The following is a 21,562-nucleotide window of genomic DNA, read 5'->3' on the forward strand; positions in this document are numbered from 1 at the left end:
GACGCCCCTTAAAACTCACTATCGTATCTGCTTCCACTACCTCCCCCAGCAGCGAGTTCCAGGCACCCACCACCCTCTGTGTAAAAAAAAACTTGCCTTGTACGTCTCCTTTAAAACTTGCCCCTCGCATCTTAAACCTATGCCCCCTAGTAATTGACTCTTCCACCCTGGGAAAAAGCTTCTGACTATCCACTCTGTCCATGCCCCTCATAATCTTTCTATCAGGTCGCCCTTCAACCTCTGTCGTTCTAGTGAGAAGGAACCAAGTTGCTCCACCCTCTCCTCATAACTAATGCCCTCCATACCAGGCAACATCCTGGTAAATCTTTTCTGTACCCTCTCCAAAGCCTCCACACCTTTCTGGTAATGTGGCGACCAGAATTGAACACTATATTCCAAGTGCAACCTAACTAAGGTTCTATAAAGCTGCATATGACTTGCCAATTTTTAAACTCAATGCCCCAGCCGATGAAGGCAAGCATGCCGTATGCCTCCTTAACTACCTTCTCCACCTGTATTGCCAGTTTGAGTGACCTGTGTACCTGTACACCCAGATCCCTCTGCCTAGCAATACTCTTAAGGGTTCTGTCACTTACTGTATATTTCCTATCTGCATTATACCTTCCAAAATGCATTACCTGAGTCACCTGAAGAAGAGGCTTAAGGCCCCGAAAGCTTGTGTGGCTTTTGCTACCAAATAAACCTGTTGGACTTTAACCTGGTGTTGTTAAACTTCTTACTGTGTTTACCCCAGTCCAACGCTGGCATCTCCGCATCACTTCTTTGACCGAGCCAGTTTTGTATCCACCTTGCCAGCTCACCTCTGATCCCATGCCACTTCACCTTCTGCACCAGTCTGCCATGAGGGACCTTGTCAAAGGCCTTACTGAAGTCCATATAGACAACATCCACTGCCCTACCCTCATGAATCATCTTCGTTACTTCCTCGAAAAACTCGATCAAGTTGGTGAGACTAGTGAGTTGCCACTGTGCATTTTGTACGTGTTTGTGTTGGAAGGAGTGAATGTTTGTGATGGATGTGCCAATCAAGCAGACTCCTTTGTTCTAGATTTTTTAAAAAATGTTCATGGGATGGGATCAAGTGCACAGATCCCGAAAAGCAGTAGTCCATAGTTGTAAAGAAGGCATATGGAATACTGAGCTTCATTGGCAAGGGTATAGAATATAAAAGTATGGACATAATGTTGGAATTGTATAAAACACTGGTGAGGCCACAGCTGGAGTATTGTGTGCAGTTCTGGTCACCACACTACAGGAAGAATGTAATTGGACTAGAGAGAGTGCAGGAGAGCTTTACAAGAATTTGCCAGGGCTCAAAATGTAGCTTTGAGGAGAGATTAGATAGGTTGGGGTATTTTCCTTGGAATAAAGAAGGCTGAGGGGTAACTTGATTGAAGTGGACAAAGTTCTGAGGGAAAGAGAGTGTACAGGATAAAATAGTTTCCCTCGGTGTAGAATTCTAGAACGAGTGGACATAGATTCAAGATAAATGGCAGTATATGTAGAGGGGACATGAGGGAGACCATTTTTTACGCAGAGGATGGTGGGTATATGGAATTCGCTGCTTGAGTTAGTGGTGGATGCAGAGACCCTAAGCAGTTTTTAAAAAGTATCTGAATCTGCACCTTCTGTAAGGGATGTGTGCAATAGGGTTTGGGTCGGGATTAGAATGGGTACCTGGGTGACCTCCAGCTGGCATGGACAAGAATGGTCGCCTTCTGTGTTGTAACTTTTCAATGGTTGTATTGTGTGCATCACAGGCTGTGACAGCATTTAAACTTTGATTTGATTTATTATTGTCAGATGTATTAGCATACAGTGAAAAGTATTGTTTCTTGCGCCCTATACAGACATAACATACCGTTTATAGAGTAGGAAATGAGAGAGTGCAGAAGGTAGTATTACAGTCATAGCTAGGGTGTAGCGAAGGATCAACTTAATGCAAGATATGTCCATTCAAAAGTCTGACGCAGCAGGGAAGAAGCTGTTCTTCAGTATTTCAGTATCAACTCCAGATTTTTTTTATTAAATTCAAATTTCACCAACTGGCATGGTGGGATTTGAACTCTGGTCCCAGCATATTACCCTGGATCTCTAGATTACTAATCCAGCGACAATACCACTACACTGCCTCCCCTAAATTGTCAATATTATGTATTGTTGGAACTGCACATCCAGTCAAGTGAAGAGTACTCCATCACACTCCTGACTTGTGCCTTGTAAATGGACAGGTTTGGGGGAGTCAGGAGATGAGTTACTCTACACAGAATTACCAGCCTCTTGTAGCAGCAGTATTTATTTGTTCGTGGGATGTGGGTGACACTGGCTGGTCAGCATTTATTGCCATTTTTCTGAAGGGGTAACCAAGAAGGAAGATGAGGGCAGTGCCGTTGATGTTGTCTACATGGACTTTAGCAAGGCTTTTGACAAGATACCGCATGGTAGGTTGTTGCATGAGGTTAAATCTCACAGAATCCAGAGTGAGGTATCTAAATGGATACATAATTGGCTTCTTGACGGAAGCCAGAGGGTGGTTGTAGACGGTTGTTTTTCAAACTGGAGGCCTGTGACCAGCGGTGTGCCTCAGGGATCAGTGCTGTGTCCACTGTTATTTGTCATTTATATTAATGATTTGGATGAGAATATAGGAGGCATGGTTAGTAAGTTTGCAGATGACACCAAGATTGGTGGCATAGTGGACAGTGAAGAAGGTTATCTCCAATTGCAATGGGATCTTGATCAATTGGGCCAGTGGGCTGATGAATGGCAGATGGAGTTTAATTTAGACAAATGCGAAGTAATGCATTTTGATAGATTGAACCAGGGCAGGACTTACTCAGTTAATGGTAGGGCATTGGGGAGAGTTACAGAACAAAGAGATCTAGGGGTACATGTTTATAGCTCCTCGAAAGTGGAGTCACAGGTGGACAGAGTGGTGAAGAAGGCATTCGGCATGCTTGGTTTCATTGGTCAGAACATTGGATACAGGAGTTGGGACGTCTTGTTGAAGTGTCCAAGACGTTTGTAAGGCCACACTTGGAATACTGTGTGCAGTTCTGGTCACCCTATCATAGAAAGGATATTATTAAACTAGAAAGAGTGCAGAAAAGATTTACTAGGATGCTACTGGGACTTGATGGTTTGAGTTATAAAGAGAGGCTGGATAGACTGGGACTTTTTTCTTTGGAGCATAGGAGGCTGAGGGGTGACCTTATAGAGGTTTATAAAATAATGAGCGGCATAGACAAGGTAGATAGTCAATATCTTTTCCCAAAGGTAGGGGAGTCTAAAACTAGAGGGCATAGGTTTAAGGTGAGAGGGGAGAGATACAAAAGTGTCCAGAGGGGCAATTTTTTCTCTGAGGGTGGTGAGTGTCTGGAACAAGCTGCCAGAAGTAGTAGTAGAGGCAAGTACAATTTTGTCTTTTAAAAAGCATTTAGATAGTTACATGGATAAGATGGGTATAGAATGATATGGGCCAAATGCGGGCAATTGGGATTAGCTTAGGGGTTTAAAAAAAAGGGCAGCATGGACAAATTGGGCCGAAGGGCCTTTTTCCATGCTGTAAACCTCTATGACTCTATCTCTAGTTGCCCTTGGGGCTAGGCCATTTCAGAGGGAAGTTGAAAGTCAACCCCATTGCTGTGGCTCTGGAGTCGCATGTAGGCCAGACCAGGTAAGGACAGCAAAGGACATTAGTGAACCAGATGGGTTTTTCCGACAATGGTTTCATGGCCATGAGTAGATTCTTCATTCCAGATATTTTTTTAATTGAATTCAAATTCCACCATCTGCCATGGCAGGATCTGACCCTGGGTCCCGAGAACATTAGCTGAGTTTCTGGATTAATAGTCTAGTGCTAATACCCCTAGGCCATCGCCTCCCCGATTTACATGGCTGGTCCAGTTCAGCTTCAGGTCATTGGTTGCCTCCATGGTGTTGATAGGGGGGAATTCAGCAAAAGCAATGCCATTAGATGTCTAGGGAAGATGATTAAATTCTCTCTTGTTGGAGAAGATCATTACTTGGCACAAAGGTTTCTTGCTATTTCTCGGTTCAAGCCTGAATATTGTCTAGGGATTGGTATTGGGTGTAGTATATTAGCATGAATAGAGGATTGGCTAATTGGCAAATTAATGGTGGCACAGTGGTTAGCACTGCTGCCTCACAGCACCACAGACCCAGGTTCAATTCGTGGCTTGGGTCACTGACTGTGCAGAGTCTGCACATGTCTGTGTGGGTTTCCTCCAGGTGCTCCGGTTTCCTCCCACAGTCCGAAAGACGTACTGGTTGGATGCATTGTCCATGCTAAATTCTCCTTCAGTGTGCCTGAACAGGCGCCAGAGTGTGGCGACTAGGAGATTTTTACAGCAACTTCATTGCAGTGTTAAACCTACTTGTGACACTAATAAAATAAACTTTAATAGAGGACAAAAGTTGGGATAGAGGGGCATTTTCAGGGTGACAACCTGTAACTAGGGGAACACTTCAGCGGTCACGGGCATTCAGCCTCTGATCTTCGGGTAAGTGTTCTCCAAGGCGGCCTTCACGACACACGACAGCGCAAAGTCACTGAGCAGAAACTGATAGCCAAGTTCCGCACACATGAGGACGGCCTAAACCAGGATGTTGGGTTTATGTCACACTATCACTAACCCCCACAGCTTGCCTCCTGGACTTGCAGAATCTCACTGGCTGTCCTGTCTGGAGACAATACACATCTCTTTAACCTGTGCTTAATGCTCCCTCCACTCACATTGTCTGTATCTTTAAGGCCTGGTTGGCTGTAGAGATTTGCATTCTAATCAGTATTCTGTAACTTGATTTTGTGTCTCTGTGCCCTGTTTGAGAGCAGATTTCCACTCCATCTGACGAAGGAGCAGCGCTCCGAAAGCTAATGGCATTTGCTACCAAATAAACCTGTTGGACTTTAACCTGGTGTTGTTAAAACTCTTAAAACTGTGTTTACCCCAGTCCAACGCTGGCATATCCACATCATGACTAGTGGAGTGCCACAGGGATCTGTGCTGGGGCCAGAATTATTTACAATATATGTTAATGACTTGGATGAGGGAAGTGAATGTACTTTTGCCAGTTTACGGATGAAACAAAAATAGGCAAGTGGCAAGGATGGTACAGTCTACGTAGGGATATAGACAGGTTAGGTGAGTGGGCAGAAATTTGGCAGATGGAATATAATGCAGGGAAATGTGAAGCTATGACTTTGGAAGGAAGCATAAAGGAGCTGAGTATTTAAATGGAGAAAGACTGAAGAAAGCTGCGGCACAGGGATTTGGAAGTCCTCATGCATAAATCACAAAAAGTTAGCATGCAAGTTCAGCAGGTAATAGGGAAAGCAAATGGAATTTGAAACAAATGACCTTTATTTCAAAGGGAATGGAGTGCAAAAATAGGAAAGTCTTACTAAAACTATACAAGGCACTAGTTAGACTGCACCTGGAATACTATGAACAGTTTTGGTTTCCTTATTTAAGGAAAGATTTACTGGCATTGGAGGTATTCTGGAGAAGGATCACTAGGTTGATCCCGGGTTTGGAGGGATTTTCTTATGGGATGAGATTGAGTAGGTTGGGCATGTACTCATTGGAGTTTAGAAGAATGAGAGGCAACCTTATTGAAACACACACGATTCTCAGGGCGCTTGACAGGATAGTTGCTGAGAGGTTGGTTCCCTTCCGGGGAAAGTCCAGGACAGAGGGCATAATCTCGGGGTTGCTCATTTAAGTAAGACAAAGGGAACTTCCTCTTTGAGGATAGTGAATCTATGGAATTCTTTACCGCAGAGGGCTATCGAGGCTATGTGGTTAAGTATGTTCAAGGCTGAGATTTTTAATCAGTAAGGGCATTAAGGGTTATGGGGATAGGGCGGGAAAGTGGAGTTGAGGATTATCATATGGGGGAGGCAATGGCACAGTGGTATTGTCACTGGACTACTAATCCAGAGTAATGCTCTGGGGACCTCAGTTCAATTCCCACCGCAGCAAATATTGAACTTTGAATTCAATAAAAATCTGGAATTGAAAGGCTAATGGTGGCCATGAAATGATTATCAATTTGTTGTAAAAACCCATCTGGCTCACTAATGTCCTTGAGGGAAGAAAATCTGCCACCCTTACCAGGTCTGACCTACATGTGACTCCAAACCCACAGCAATGTAGTTGACTTTTAAATGCCCTCTGAGATGGGCAATAAATGTTGGCCCAGCCAGTGATGCCCACATCCCATGAAAGAACAAAAGAAAAATCAGAGCAATCATGATCTCATTGAACAGTGGAGCAGATTTGATGAGCCAAATGGCCTCATTCTGTTCCTAAGGCTTATGGGGGTCTTGCTGCATGTTGACACAAACTGTTTCAGTATCTGAAGAACTGATATTGGTACTGAACATTGTGCCATCATCAGTGAACATTCCCCACTTTTGACCATTTAATGGAGGAAAGATCATTGAAGTAGCTGAAAATGTTAAGTCATGAAATGGGATGTGAAATGCAAAATGGCCAAGAGGCGTATGTAACAGTTTATTACGCAAGATTTACTACACTGGAAAAGTGTTCCACATATCACTTGGATTTTAAGTGAAAAAAGTCATAATGGATTTTCTAGTAATTGTGAATTTGCACCCAAATATTTTTGCAAGCTTTTTTTAATACTCTAGATAAGCATTCTTCAAATGTGAAAACTCACTTGCAAATAATGTTAACTGCTGCCAAAAAGTTATGGGGTCTTCTATTGTGGTAACATTAAAAATAACTTGCTGTAATTGGACCAGAGGAAATAGATTCTTAGCACAGTATTATTCTAATATCACTAATGGATCATTAGTAATTTACCTATCATTTAACTCTAGCAATTGATGAATTGGTACCTTCTCATGGTCTGTTTGCATTGAAAGGAACCAAATGGCAGTGGGTGTTAAGATTGTGCCAGATGTACTTGGCTGTTGGAGCACAGTTTAAATTTTATGAATGACAATTAATCCTTTGATGTATGTTGTTAAACCCAGTTATTCCTGTACTTGTTCTATAAACAGTTCCTGAAATGGTTTAGTGCTATGCCCCTCCTATACTATGTTGATTAATATATTGGCATGAAATGAAGAATTGCATTTCATGTAGTAGTTTTGAACTAATTTGTTTTCATTTTGGTAGTAAACATTCTAAATAGTCCATGAATCCTCTTTTTAATCTGACATGCTTGTATGTATTTTAGTTAACCTGATGTTTTTATTTAATTGCTCTTGTTTGCATTGAAGTGGAAGGAAATCAACGCTTATCTGGATTAGGCAGACGTGAAGAATTCAGCAATCCAGTCATTAACTTTTTTATGTGCATGTGTTGGTTAAGATAGAAGTTCTGGTCAGAACGTCTGGAGCACTCCTTATTGAATAATACCATGAGATCTTAAATCAAGGCCCCTTGGGTGGTCATTAGATGGTCCATCCATGGATGGCTTCTTCAGTATTAAAACGCTCTCAGTTAATGTATTGGAGGGCTGGCCAGGATATATGATCAGTTCTTGATTTGGGCTTGGAGCCAAACCAACTTTGTTGAATTAAACATGTTCAATTCCACACACTTTGACTTTGAAATTGCTAGCAACGTAACCCTTGTTTGCTCACACCTGCCTGATTTGGGTTCATTGATTATCATGTTTCCTGGTGATCCCAACCATTATTCCCCTTTTTGACATTATTTAGCAGAGATCTTGAAGATGGAGCTTACCTGCCCGATTTTAGTGCATTGTGCTATAATACTACATGGTAAACTCTATCCCATAATGCATAACTAATACTGATGTTGGGAAGAAAAAGAACAGGTGAAGTCAGGGTGGGCGGAGGGAAGGACATGGACAAGGAAATAAAATTCTTGAGGATTGTTGAAAAAATACATTTTATGGAACCTTCTTGTCTTGCACTCATGGGGACAAACGCAAGAATATCAATGTCAGGGGAAGCAACAGCTTTATACTGTATGGAAAGAGACAAGTGGCTTTTTGGTTGAAGCGTTGCCATGGAGAATGCACCAGTTGATGGTGACTTAAACTTCAGTGGAGTTGGGGTAGTAATTTCATATGAATACAGGGATGGGCTAACAGTTAGAAAGCAGAGTGGGCATAAATGGGGCTTTTTCAAGTTGACAGGCAGTGAATTGTGGAGTGCTGCAAGCATCAGCTCTGGGGCCTCAGCTATTTACAATTTATATTACTTGGATGAAGAGACACAGACTAATGATTCTAAGTTTGCCAATTATACCAAGCTAAGTGGAAAAGTGAGTTTTGTAAAGAGATATAGACAGGTTAAGCGAGTAGGCAACAAGATGACAGATGAAATATAATGTGGGGAAATGTGAAGTTAGAAAAAAGCAGAATACTTTTTAAAAGATGTGAAACTTGAAACTTTGTGTTCATGTTCAAAGAGACTTGGTGTGCTTGTACAAAGAACACAAAGTTAGCATGCAGGTGCAGCGAGCAATTAGATTAGAAAATTGCTTGTTGGCCTTTATAGCATGGGGATTGGAGTACAGGAATAAAAAAGTCTTGTTACAATTGTTCAGGGTTTTGATGAGAACATATCTGGAATAGTGTGTGCATTTTTAGTCTCCACATTTTAAGAAAGAAGATTGGAGGCAGTACGGTGAAGGTTCATTAAATTGGTGCATGGGGTGAGGGGTTGTCCTCTGATGAAAAACTGAGCAAATTGGGCTCATGTTCTCTGGAGCTTGGAAGAATGAGAGGCGATCTCATTGAAACCTGCAAAATTCTGAAGAGACCTGATAGGGTAAATGCTGAAAGATTGTTTCCACTGCTCAGGGAGTCTAACATGGGAGGACAGTCTCAGGATGAGGTGAGGTGAAATTATTTCATTCAAAGGGTGGTGAGTCTTTGGCATCCTCTACCTCAGAGGGTTGTGAATGCTTCATTGTTGAATACATTTAAGTCTGGGATTGACATTTTTGGTCTCCCGTGGAATCAAGTGATTGGGAGAGTGGGCAGAGAAGTGCACTTAGAGCCCGAGATCAGGCATGGTTGAATTGAATGGCGAATCAAGCTCGCCAGGCCACATTTTCTCCTCCTATTTCTTGTGTTCTTGTGATACTAGGCAAATTTAACGCCTTTTACATTTTTGGGATGTTGGACATTGTGAGCTATGTAGCCCATGACTTGTCCTGAAAAGTGTGAGATTTGCTGGCTTAGTGACAACTATAGTTGGTAAATTCCTTTCCAATATTTTTCTTCAATACAACCGTGAATAGCTAGCTAGGCCCCTGCACAGGGTAGTTAAGAGTCAGTTACGTTGGTTGGGACTGGACTCGTATATAGGCCAGTTTGAGGAAAGATGACTCCACTGAATTTGAATTTGCATTCTTTGAGTTATTAGCTCAGACCTCTGGGTTTCTGATTCAGTAACATAACCACTATGCTACCGTATCCATAATCTCTATCTCTGTTTCTCTTGGCCTGTCCAAATTCATTGTCCTGCTGTCCTCTCTCCTGCCCATATTCATCTCCCTTCGATGATGTTATCACCCATAGGCTCTCTAATGCTGTGGTCTCAGTATGGAAAAAGCTTTATTGATTTATTTTTTCCCTATCTCTGCCAGAAAGCACTTCCCTCTGTCACATGTACATCTTCTGTTTTCATTGCTGTAGTGTTGGCAGCCTTACCTTTAGTTGCCTCGACTCTAAGCTCTGGAATTCTCCTAAACATTTCCACCTTTTATCTTTCCTTTAAACCTAACTTTTTGACCAAGCTTTTCCTGTCCTAATGTTGTCTTGTGTGACTTCGTGTTAACTCTTGTTTAATAGTAAGTCCTGTGATGCATCTTGAGACAATTACTACATTACATGTGCTATAAAAATGTAAGTTGGTGTTTTTACCAGAGGAAAGAAGATAGAATCAAGCAGTGAAACTGCAAGGCTATGGAATTTTATCTGAAGAGATCTGCTAGTGAAGTGAATCGCTAACTTACAATGAGGGACAGAGGACCAGATCATAGGATCCGTTTCAGCTAATGACAGGTAAATTTAAAAGTTTTGTGTCACAGCTTTGGCAATTTAGCCAAAAAGGTTCCATGAGTGCCTTTGAAACAATCAAAACAATTGAAGCATTATGGCAATAGCATGGCACCCAGGCATGACAAATTTGTGACACAAGAAGTGTGTTTGATGCAAGAAATTTGATATATTCTAATTAAGTATATATTTGGTTAATTGAAGTAATGATGTGGAGATGCCGGCGTTGGACTGGGGTGAACACAGTAAGAAGTCTCACAACACCAGGTTAAAGTCCAACAGGTTTATTTGGTAGCAAATACCATAAGCTTTTGGAGCACTGCTCCTTCGTCAGATGGAGTGGAAATCTGCTCTCAAACAGTGCAAACAGACAGAGTCAAGTTGCAGAATACAGAAAACCGCACCGACCTCCTCAGAAGACAAACACGGGACACGGTGGACAGAGTACCCTTCGTCGTCCAATACTTCCCCGGAGCGGAGAAGCTACGGCATCTCCTCCGGAGCCTTCAACATGTCATTGATGAAGACGAACATCTCGCCAAGGCCATCCCCACACGCCCACTTCTTGCCTTCAAACAACCACGCAACCTCAAACAGACCATTGTCCGCAGCAAACTACCCAGCCTTCAGGAGAACAATGACCACGACACCACACAACCCTGCCACAGCAACCTCTGCAAGACGTGCCGGATCATCGACACGGATGCCATCATCTCACGTGAGAACACCATCTACCAGGTACACGGTACCTACTCTTGCAACTCGGCCAACGTTGTCTACCTGATACGCTGCAGGAAAGGATGTCCCGAGGCATGGTACATTGGGGAAACCATGCAGACGCTACGACAACGGATGAATGAACATCGCTCGACAATCACCAGGCAAGACTGTTCTCTTCCTGTGGGGGAGCACTTCAGCAGTCACGGGCATTCAGCCTCGGATCTTCAGGTAAGCGTTCTCCAAGGCGGCCTTCACAACACATGACAGCGCAGAGTCGCTGAGCAGAAACTGATAGCCAAGTTCCGCACACATGAGGACGGCCTAAACCGGGATGTTGGATTTATGTCACATTATCAGTAACCCCCACAGCTTGCCTCCTGGACTTGCAGAATTTCACGAGCTGTTCTGTCTGGAGACAATACACATCTCTTTAACCTGTGTTTAATGTTCCCTCCACCCACATTGTCTACATTTAAGACCTGGCTGGCTATAGGATTCGCATTCTAATCAGTATTCTGCAACTTGATTCTGTCTGTTTGCACTGTTTGAGAGCAGATTTCCACTCCATCTGACGAAGGAGCAGTGCTCCGAAAGCTTATGGTATTTGCTACCAAATAAACCTGTTGGACTTTAACCTGGTGTTGTGAGACTTCTTACTGTAATTGGAGTAAGCCAGCAAAGATTGTCAATATCTTTGAGTAGATATTTTTGTATTGGTCTTTCATGCCTGATATTCCAAAGCACTTGAGTCAATTAATTTCTTTTCAAGTCTGATCACTGTTGTAATGTTACCAGATGCAGCAACAAACTTGTGTAATGCAAGGTTGCATGAAACAGCAATGAAAATTATGCAGATAACCTTTTCGCAGTCTTGGTCAAGTATTAGAGGATGGGTGGGACATTGGAGAACTGTCTTTTTCTTCAAATAGTACATCTTCACTAACAGGCAGGTAGTTTAATGTCTCACCTAGAAGGCAGCATCTCCCATCATGCAGCGCACCTCCATGGAGTATCATTCCAGGTTATATTTGACGATTCTAGAATATGGCTTGAATCCACACTCTTCGGTCCCAAGTAAAGTTACCAGCACTGAACCAAAATTGGCACTTGAAGCATGACATTTCTGTTGTGATGTGCAGCAGGCTATGATTTAACTTATTGCATTTCAAAGTCTCAAAGATGGAAAGTGGCAAATGGAACCCTTTCCCTTCCAGTGTTTGAAGGTTTTATAATTTTTCACATCTTTATGAACTTTGTTCATTTGTATGAATAGAATTTCAAAACAGCCTTTGAGTAGTTTCCTTGGATCAATATGATATTACAGTTATGCAGCTGAATTAATGAACTTGATATTTCTACACTACATAGCTTATTGGGTGTTTGATTCTGAGGCTGATCTGTGTAACACCGAGATGATGTTAGATGTAAATATATTTAATAAAATATAGATAATTTTATGCTACGTGATATGCATTGGCAGGTTATTTTTAAAGCTGTTTCCATCACTCAAAAGTTGGATCCTGGTACTTTATTTGTTCAAAAACATTTTTGTACAGGTCTCTTGATGCACCTTTTGAATGATATATCTTTGACTGCAATCATTAGTTCATTTTATTTTCAACTAGTTCCGAATTTTTAAAAATTTACTGGTGATGATTGTGTCCTTTTCAAATATTGACTTGTATGTTGTTCGTCCATCGTCGTCGATGAGGACCTCGACACCATTAGTCATTATAAGGCTGGATGCAATGTGTCCGAAGATGACTGATCAGGCCAATCTGGGCACGGAATGTCCTGGCACATATTGGGCAAACTTGTGTAGGCGCTGTAGTTGTTGCGCTGGTGGCTCTGGACTTGCGCAGCTCGCGCTTAAGTTATGCTTCAGCATTGCACCTTGCTTCATAAGCTTGACAGCCCTTGTGGATGAGGCAGCGCCAGGTAGAGTGGTTTTGTGCCAGCGTTTCCCAGGTGGTCGTGTCTATGTCAAGCGACTTCAGGGAGGCCTTGAGTGTGTCTTTGCAACGTTCCTTCTGCCCTCCATGCAAGCATCTTGCAGCAGAGAGTTCCTCACAAAGGAGCTGCTTGGGTATGCGCTCATCCGGCATATGGATGACATGACCTGCCCACTGGGTCTGTGCTCTCATCAGCAGTGTGTGGTCCGATAGTAGACTTGCTCTAGAGAGAACTTCAGTGTCTGGTACTTTGTCTTGCTATCTGATGCGTAATATTCTGCGAAGACAAGTCATGTGGAAATGATTGAGCTGTCTTGCTTGCCTTCGATACACAGTCCACGTTTCACATGCATACAGGAGGGTAGTGAGTACCACGGCGCTGTAGACCTTCAGTTTTGTTGCTGGGCTGATTCCTCGACGTTCCCATACAGTGGAACAGTCTACCGAAAGCAGAACTTGCCTTTGCTATTCTGCAGTTAATTTCTGTATCAATAGTCACTGCTCGGGAGAGGTTGCTGCCAAGATAAGTGAACTGGTCCACTGCCTGTAGTTTCTGCCCTTTGATTGTGATTATGGGTTCTGTGTACAGTGCATGAGGATCAGGCTGGTGCATGACTTCGGTCTTTTTAATGTTGATGGTGAGTCCAAAGTTGTCACAAGCTGTGGAAAATTTGGCCATACCGACTTGCATCTCTGGCTCTGAGCCAGTATACAGGGCGCAGTCATCGGCAAAGTGGAAGTCTCTCAGAACAGTCTCCTTCACTTTGGTAATAGCTTGAAGTCTCCTCAGGTTGAAGAGCTTCCCATCCACTCTGTACTTAAGGCTGATTCCAGCAACACTGTCCTGGAAGGCATCATTCAGCATGGCAGTAAACATCATGCTGAACAGTGTGGGTGCGAGCACACACCCCTGTTTAACACCATTGGTGACTGGGAATGCCTCAGAGGATTCTCCGCCGTCCAGCACTCTGGCCATCATGGAATTGGCGTACCATCTGAATGAATTTGGGGGGGCAGCCGAACTTTGACATGATCCTCCACAGGCCTTGTCGGCTGACAGTGTCGAAGGCTTTCGCGAGGTCAACAAAGATTGTGTAGAGCTCGCGATTCTGCTCCTGACACTTCTCCTGAAGTTGGCGCGCGGCAAAAATCATGTCAATTGTCCCGCGACCTTTGCGGAAGCCACACTGTGACTCTGGAAGCAGGCCCAGCTCCAGATGAGTGACCAGACGATTTAGCAGGACTCTTGCGAGGGTTTATCCTGCGATGGAAAGCAGCGAGATTCCTTGATGGTTGTCGCATACTTGCCGATTGCCCTTCCTCTTGTAGAGGTGTACGATGGAAGCATCTTTAAGTTCCTGAGGAATGGATCCTTGCTTCCAAAAGGACTGGAACAACTCGGTGAGCTTCTTGATAAATACAGGACCAGCAGCTTTGTAGATCTCTGCGGGTATGGCGTCTGCCCCTGGGGCTTTGCCACTAGATAGCTGGCTAACAGCTTTCATGACTTCGGCTACTACCGGTGGGTCATCCATGGCGCTGTTGATATCGACCTGGGGAATCCTGTCTATCGCCTCATCGTTAATAGATGACGGTCGGTTGAGGACGGCTTCAAAGTGTTCAGCCCATCTCTGCAGGATCTGAGCCCTCTCTGTAATGAGAGTTGTACCATCTGTACTCAGGAGGGGGGAACTCCCGAGAGATTGAGGTCCTATTGACTTGTAATCTATCTTGAAGATATACTTCGCCCTATCTGGTATTTGAGCATTTGGAGTCCTATTCTGTGAAAACAGACATTTTGGAGATCACAGCTGAATATAATGGAAATAACTTGGGATTTCTGAAATTATCTAGAACTTTTTGTTGGACCACTTTGAAGTCTCCAGTCAATTATGAATTCGAATAATGTGAGAAAAGAGCAGGTTATTTATTTGAGATCCTTTTTTGAAAAAAAGGAATCTTATTACAAGTCACTGTTTGCTTTCAAAATGTGAATTTATTCTTTTAAAATACTTGTAATTTGTATATTTGAATTTTCCTTTCTTGTCTATAATTTTGTATTTATTTTAAGTGCAGTAAAAAAATCTGTTGGCTATCAAGTAGCTGTACATCAAACTTGATGCACCATGATGTATTTTTAAATGTGATAACCTGATTCTTATTTGCTGACTGTAACTATTTCCAGTTATTCTTTGAATCCAGATATAATTTCTTATTAATTAGGTGTCCCAGTAACCTGATACAGATCTCTACATAGTCTGGATTATCTGATTTTCTCTTTTCTTTGTGTCCTTAATTCTGGAATAATGATCTGATACTTATGAACGCCCGTTTGCGGCTGATGCAACCTTTGTGATGCATTCAATTGAAGGTCTGCAGTCAATGCTAAGAGAGGGGCTCTTAAAAGTTGCATGCAGAATACTGTGCTTTACTAATTTGTAAATGTATTAAAGAACCATAACATGCAATACACTTAGTGGATAAACACAATGGAATAGCATTGCCATTTATAGAAGAGTGGGAAATATAATCTTCTAATATAGAATCCAATGTGAAAAAATATTTTTTTGATGCTCCAGTCTAAGGTATCTCAGACTGTTCCATCAAATACCTAAAGCAAAATGTTACCTTAAATCCTGAAATGTTTTAGTTATCTGCTGAGCTGGACCCTCCCGAGCTTCAAGTCCCTTAGAAATGTCCAGCTCTTCAGCAGCCTGAGAAATGTTGACCTAAAGGTCTTTGTCGAACACCTTTCTCTTAACTGACAAAAGGCTTCGATCTTATGGCCTATTAAATTGAATTACATCATCATAGCAGCTGTAAATGTTAGCTCTTTGTAAATCTTTTTATAAGGCTATATCCTACCTATATTGAGGATTGCTTTATTTGGTGAACTTTGTGAGCATTCATCTGGTCAATGACTTTGTAATATCTTGGAGTGGCAAGACCTATTATGGCGTATTTTCATAATTTACATTTTATAAAGGATTTTCAAGTTTAAAATTTTACTGCATAGTCAGCTTATGATGAGGTCATCACAAGGTTAAAGCCATTCTTTTTTTCAGATCAGTGAAAGCTGAATCTTGCAAGAATGATTACAATATTCCAATTAGGTTGATTATTGATAAAGATTTGAAATGGTCTTCTGTACCATCTAGAGCCAGTGTGTGATGAGTACTTATTTAAAATAAAACACATCAGTATGCTCTTATTGCAGCCAAAGTTGACCCTTTTTAATATTTCCTTTCTTTAAAAAATAAGTGACTTAGCACATGGAACAGACAGAGCTTAAATTTTTTTTTCCATATATACTTGTGTGCTGTGGTATCTGTGGCCTTTTGTAATAGCCTGTGCCAGGATATTTGTATTAAAAGGTTTGGAAAAAGTTCCACTTGATGGAGATGTCCCCGTGTATGTTGGCCTGTTCAACAAAGGTAAACGTTTATTCAATTCTGAAGTACATTATCCTGATTAGTGAATTCTACCTATTATATATACTTCCGCTAACTCATCAATATTTCATGATCGCTGTGAGGATGTTTGCCAGCACCTCACAACCTCCCGGTTTGTAGATTCCCCATGACAGAGTGTTCCTTAAGTTTTGTCCTCCAAGGGTTGGTCACCCTGAAAGACAGTCACAATGACTCAAAGGTGCTCAACCTGAAGCAAATACTGAACTGGATATCAGATCATATTGGCAGTGCTGCTCTGGCATTTGGAAAGTTTCAGGCAAGAGCCTGAAAAAATCCAATCTCTCAACTGCAGGTGACTGAACATTTGGCACTAAATTCTCTACTGAAATTTGAAGAACTGTGGGCACAATTCTTCCGTTTTCAGGCCAAGTTCCTCTGCCGGCTGAAAAACTGGAGAGTTTGCCGTTGGTACCTGAAAGATGCTAATGAGTTCATTTCAGGGAACCCACCAGCTAGCCCTGCTGAAAGGGCACCCCGATCTCCGTGCTCAGAGACCTCCCCTTGCCCTGCCCCGCCCCCCAAAAAAATGAAATGGTGCCACTGGCCAGGGGAACACCACCAAATCTTTACCAACAAGGAGCATCCTCTTATCCTGCCCGCGCCTGTATCTTTAAGATCTGGTTGGTTGTAGGGATTCGCATTCTAATCAGTATTCTGTAACTTGATTTTGTATCTCTGTGCCCTGTTTGAGAGCAGATTTCCACTCCATCTGACGAAGGAGCAGCGCTCCGAAAGCTAATGGTATTTGCTACCAAATAAACCTGTTGGACTTTAACCTGGTGTTGTTAAAACTCTTAAAACTGTGTTCACCCCAGTCCAATGCCGGCATCTCCACATCATGACTACCTTCTAACCTTGGCAGGCCTGAAACTCACCCTTGGCATGGTAATTTCAGGGAGCCCTGTGATCAACATCTGCATCCCTGCCGTGTCAGCTGTGAAATTTTGAAATAGTCTGATGCCAACTATGTAGGCCCTACATCCCGACCTGTAGCTGATTGAGTCTAGCTAAGTGTTCCTCTGGCTGTTTTAAGAGGCAAAGTTCAGACTACTCAATCAGCCCATGCTTGCTAAATCAAGAACAAAAAAATATCTACTGTTATAATTTCATTCCATGATTGAGCAGTACTTGCTGACAGACTTGAGTATGCTAATAGCTATGCTAACAACCAATTTAAGCTAATCACTAGAGCCCTTAACGTGATTTATTTATGCCTGTAAAAGTGACACAATCAGGGGCTCATTCTCTGTCATATGTTCACACCTTATATCTTTTTTGAATTACCCAGAAACGTAGAGAGCCTCTAGTTCCTCATTGCTTTATCTAGACTCTGCCTTGACCAATTGGATTGGAGTCACCTTACTAACTAATCAGCACACATTTTCTCCTGAATTATCGCCTTTTCTGATTGTTAAAAATTTGGCACTCTTGTGTTTGTCCTGATGAGTGCACGATGGAAAGCTTCAGCAACATGTCCCCTTTTCAGCAACATCCAACAATATATGATAAGTGATAACTTGTTTTTTTACTTCAATATTTCATAACCCACTTGTTTTGGGACACTTCGATGATGGCCAACATGTGTTAGTAAGCTTTTAAAAACCTGTCGAGATTGTTGTATGTGTTGTATAAAGTAAAATGTGATCCTTTGGCTTGTACAGAGGGTTAGAATATTGTTTTTACATCTCTGATCTGGATTTCATTCCAACCATATTGAAGGGATGAAGTTTTCATCTTCTGCCAGCTATAAAGGTCTTGCATGAAATGAGCTAGGCAGCTGCATTTCAGCTCTAGATGAATGAAACTCTTACGTGAGGTTGCCAGTTTTGAGTACGTTGAGGCCCACCCAATAGGGAACAACCAGCAGAGGGGTTTAAAACCAGGTGGCTCCACTCAGGCCAGCAATCGAATGACACCAGGCCTTGACCTGCACACTGTAGCTGTAGCAGTTGGAACTTGTGCATGTTTAAAAGAAAGGGTGTTGGTGACGGAAGACTGGCCTTGGCAAGATGATTATAGCTACCTTTTGAGGTCCTATTTTTCAACTTCCTAACTCCCTAAATTCTGCTTTTAGGCCTTTATATTGCAGATGTCATTTGTACTAATGTGTACCATAATCACTGGAAGAAACTTCTTCCAAATGGTTTTGTAGTGCTGATTATTAAAATCCTGCACATAACGTGGTACTTTCATTATCACACAAGATCTTTTCAGTGCAGAAAATCCAGTATTGCTGCAATTATAATTTTAAGAACTGTCTAACCTTTGTACAGTACTGTAGTATTAGAAGACCAATAATCCAGTAACCTGGACTAACACTCTGGAAAATTACAGTTAAAATCTTAGCGTGGCAATTTATAAACAGAATTCAAATTCTTAAAGGAATAAAGGCTGGTATCAGTAAAGAGTAACCATGAAGCTGTCTGATTGTCACAACTGATTCAGTTATGACCTTCAGAGCAGGAAACCTACCAGCTTACCAGATCTGGCCAATATGTCATACCAGTAGTCACTGTTATAGTTGTATCTTAGCTTGATACATCTGGGTCGCTTCCTGTGTCCAGCAATTCAAGAGGAAGGACCTAATAGTGGAGATGTGAACCTAGTAGAGATTAAGGACCTAATCCTTCATCATAATAATCAGTGCGTGCAAATCTGATCATCTATTTAGATTTCCAACTCAGGGCAACTAAGACAGCTTTGATAGGACAGTTCACATCTCAAGCATGTGTTTAAAAATATCTACAATCTTTCAGAAAAATAAATTAAGACACTCAAGTGGACCCAAAAACCCAGCTAAGTATATTTTTCATATGTGTATATTTCGGTGTCCAAACTACACAACTATAAATTTTCTCTCCTAACACTATCAAAAACAAATTATCTGATCATTTATGTATTTTTTTTTGTTTTTGGGACCTTGCCATATGCAGATTATCTACCGCAGAAAACAGCAGTGCCTACATTTTTTTTTAAAAATTAAGTATTTTTGCATATGCTGAGGATAATTAAACTTTCAGTTGGTGACTTTTTTTAGTATTATAGACATGTACCCTTAAACTCCTATTAAGTGTTATGTATTCCAATTGAGTAGTCAAGCACAATTAATCTTTACACTTCAGCTTACTTTGGCAATGAATTCAAATTGGAATCAAATAAGAGCATTTTTAATTTTTAATTGAAGGTTTACAAGGTTTGAGTTGGAAATCTAAATAGATGATCAGATTTGCACGCATTGATTGATTATTATGATGAAGGATTAGGTCCTTAATCTCTACTAGGTTTACATCTCCACTATCAGGATGTTTTGGAGTTTGTTTCTTGCATTAGATTATTGTGTAATAATAACTTTCAGCCAAGCTAAGGAATTCTGCTAACACTTATTTTAGAACATAGAACATAGAACATTACAGCGCAGAACAGGCCCTTCGGCCCACGATGTTGCACCGACCAGTTAAAAAAAAACTGTGACCCTCCAACCTAAACCAATTTCTTTTCGTCCATGAACCTATCTACGGATCTCTTAAACGCCCCCAAACTAGGCGCATTTACTACTGATGCTGGCAGGGCATTCCAATCCCTCACCACCCTCTGGGTAAAGAACCTACCCCTGACATCGGTTCTATAACTACCCCCCCTCAATTTAAAGCCATGCCCCCTCGTGCTGGATTTCTCCATCAGAGGAAAAAGGCTATCACTATCCACCCTATCTAAACCTCTAATCATCTTATATGTTTCAATAAGATCCCCTCTTAGCCGCCGCCTTTCCAGCGAAAACAATCCCAAATCCCTCAGCCTCTCCTCATAGGATCTCCCCTCCATACCAGGCAACATCCTGGTAAACCTCCTCTGCACCCTCTCCAATTTTGGTTCAAGTTTGCTCGCACGTTTTCTGATATCAGCTCAGGAAAGGTTAAAAGCAACTTGCGTGTATTGTAAACAAACTACTGCAAAGGTTAGTAAAGAAATTGCTTATTGAATTAAAAAAGCTGACTCTTAGCTGGAAGAAATAGCAACTTGTATTAGCAGACCTCTCACTTTTGAGAATCCATTTCTGGCCCATAGCCAAAGCTAAATCTCTTGGATAGATTAATTGTCCATGGCTTTTTCACTGATGTGGCATAGTAAGTGAAGTTAAGTCTAACAATTAAGTGTATTAAGAGAGATCAAACTAACTTGGTAGGAGATGGGAGCCAGGAGATAACATTAGAGAGGAATTACAAAGTGTATAAAGAATTAGGAGAGCCAGATAGCACTAGAGTGAAAAATAAAAGTGTATTTGGTGGGGTCAGAGCAAGAAGAAATGCAATAAGGACTAAATTGTGTTTGTACATGTATATGAATACAAAGAGTGTGGTAAATAAGGTTGGTGATCTGCAAACACAAGTAGGCATGTGTGAGGATACAGTAGAGTTTTCACTTGTGGGCTGTGCAACAGGATAAACGCCAGAGTTGTGAAAACTTGATTGCCACTTGTAAAATTGATAACATACATTGATGAGCAGCTGTGACGATCAAGAACAGTGCTGTAAGAAATCACCTAAATCTGCTTTCTTTGGTAAAAATACAATTACTGAATATGATGCTGCAACTGGCATCTGTAAATACTGGAACAAGTGATTCCAGAAGAAATGGGCAGCAGTGTGAGGTTGTTCCTGTATCTGTAGAGTGTTTAAAGTTCAGTTTTTCTTTCTCCAAGCAGTCTGGATATCTGCAGAGAATGTAGCAGATGCTGGAAAGCAGAATAATTACTCATTTTAACCCTGTAATGTTTACTTAGAATGAAGCTAATTGTTTTTTCTTTATAACTAAAGAGAACGTCTGGGATTTTTTTTGATTAAAGTAATGGAAGGTGAGTTAGGTATACAGGGTCATGTAGTCATATGATACTAGAAGTGGCAGAAGCTAGATTTGTAGCAGAGAAAAATAGCAAGAGTCAACTGACCAGAAGTTGTGTGCAGCATCTGTGCACTTACAGGCATGTCAGTTATATTCCTAAAACTGTTGCTCTGTCCTTCTATGGTTGATAACATTCCTGTAGTAAATTGCTACAGTAAAATAAATAGTTCAACCAAAACTTGGTTACTTTGGTCCTGCCTGTTCTCGAACTATTATATTGTACAAGCATTGTCAGACAGTGGCTTTGAAATTGAACTTGTTGGCCTGAATCATCTGATGGCTACTGTGGCAATTGTTGAAACCTTTGCCACTTTTGCATGTTTGAATCCTGAGGACATCCAAACAATGGCGGCGGCACGGTAGCACAGCGGTTAGCACTGCTGCTTCACAGCACTGGGGACCTGCGTTCGATTCCCAGCTTGGGTCACTGTCTGTGACATTCTCCCCTGTCTGCATGGGTTTCCT

The 21,562-nt window shown here is 41.7% G+C and overlaps 1 protein-coding gene across 3 annotated transcripts in view; it reads left to right on the forward strand.

The window, feature by feature from the left end:
- The window catches only part of galnt1 (UDP-N-acetyl-alpha-D-galactosamine:polypeptide N-acetylgalactosaminyltransferase 1), a 132,653-nt gene that overhangs the window by 20,285 nt on the left and 90,806 nt on the right, over positions 1 to 21,562 (forward strand). The window contains exon 2 of one of the 3 annotated variants that reach the window (XM_078237088.1): positions 9,922 to 10,059. The exons of the other annotated variants lie outside the window; for them this stretch is intronic. The gene's annotated coding sequence lies outside the window, so the exon portion shown is untranslated. The remainder of the gene's footprint in view (positions 1 to 9,921; positions 10,060 to 21,562) is intronic. 3 annotated transcript variants of the gene reach the window in all.

This window comes from Mustelus asterias, chromosome 2 (genome assembly GCF_964213995.1).
Source record: "Mustelus asterias chromosome 2, sMusAst1.hap1.1, whole genome shotgun sequence".
NCBI classification, from domain to species: domain Eukaryota; kingdom Metazoa; phylum Chordata; class Chondrichthyes; order Carcharhiniformes; family Triakidae; genus Mustelus; species Mustelus asterias.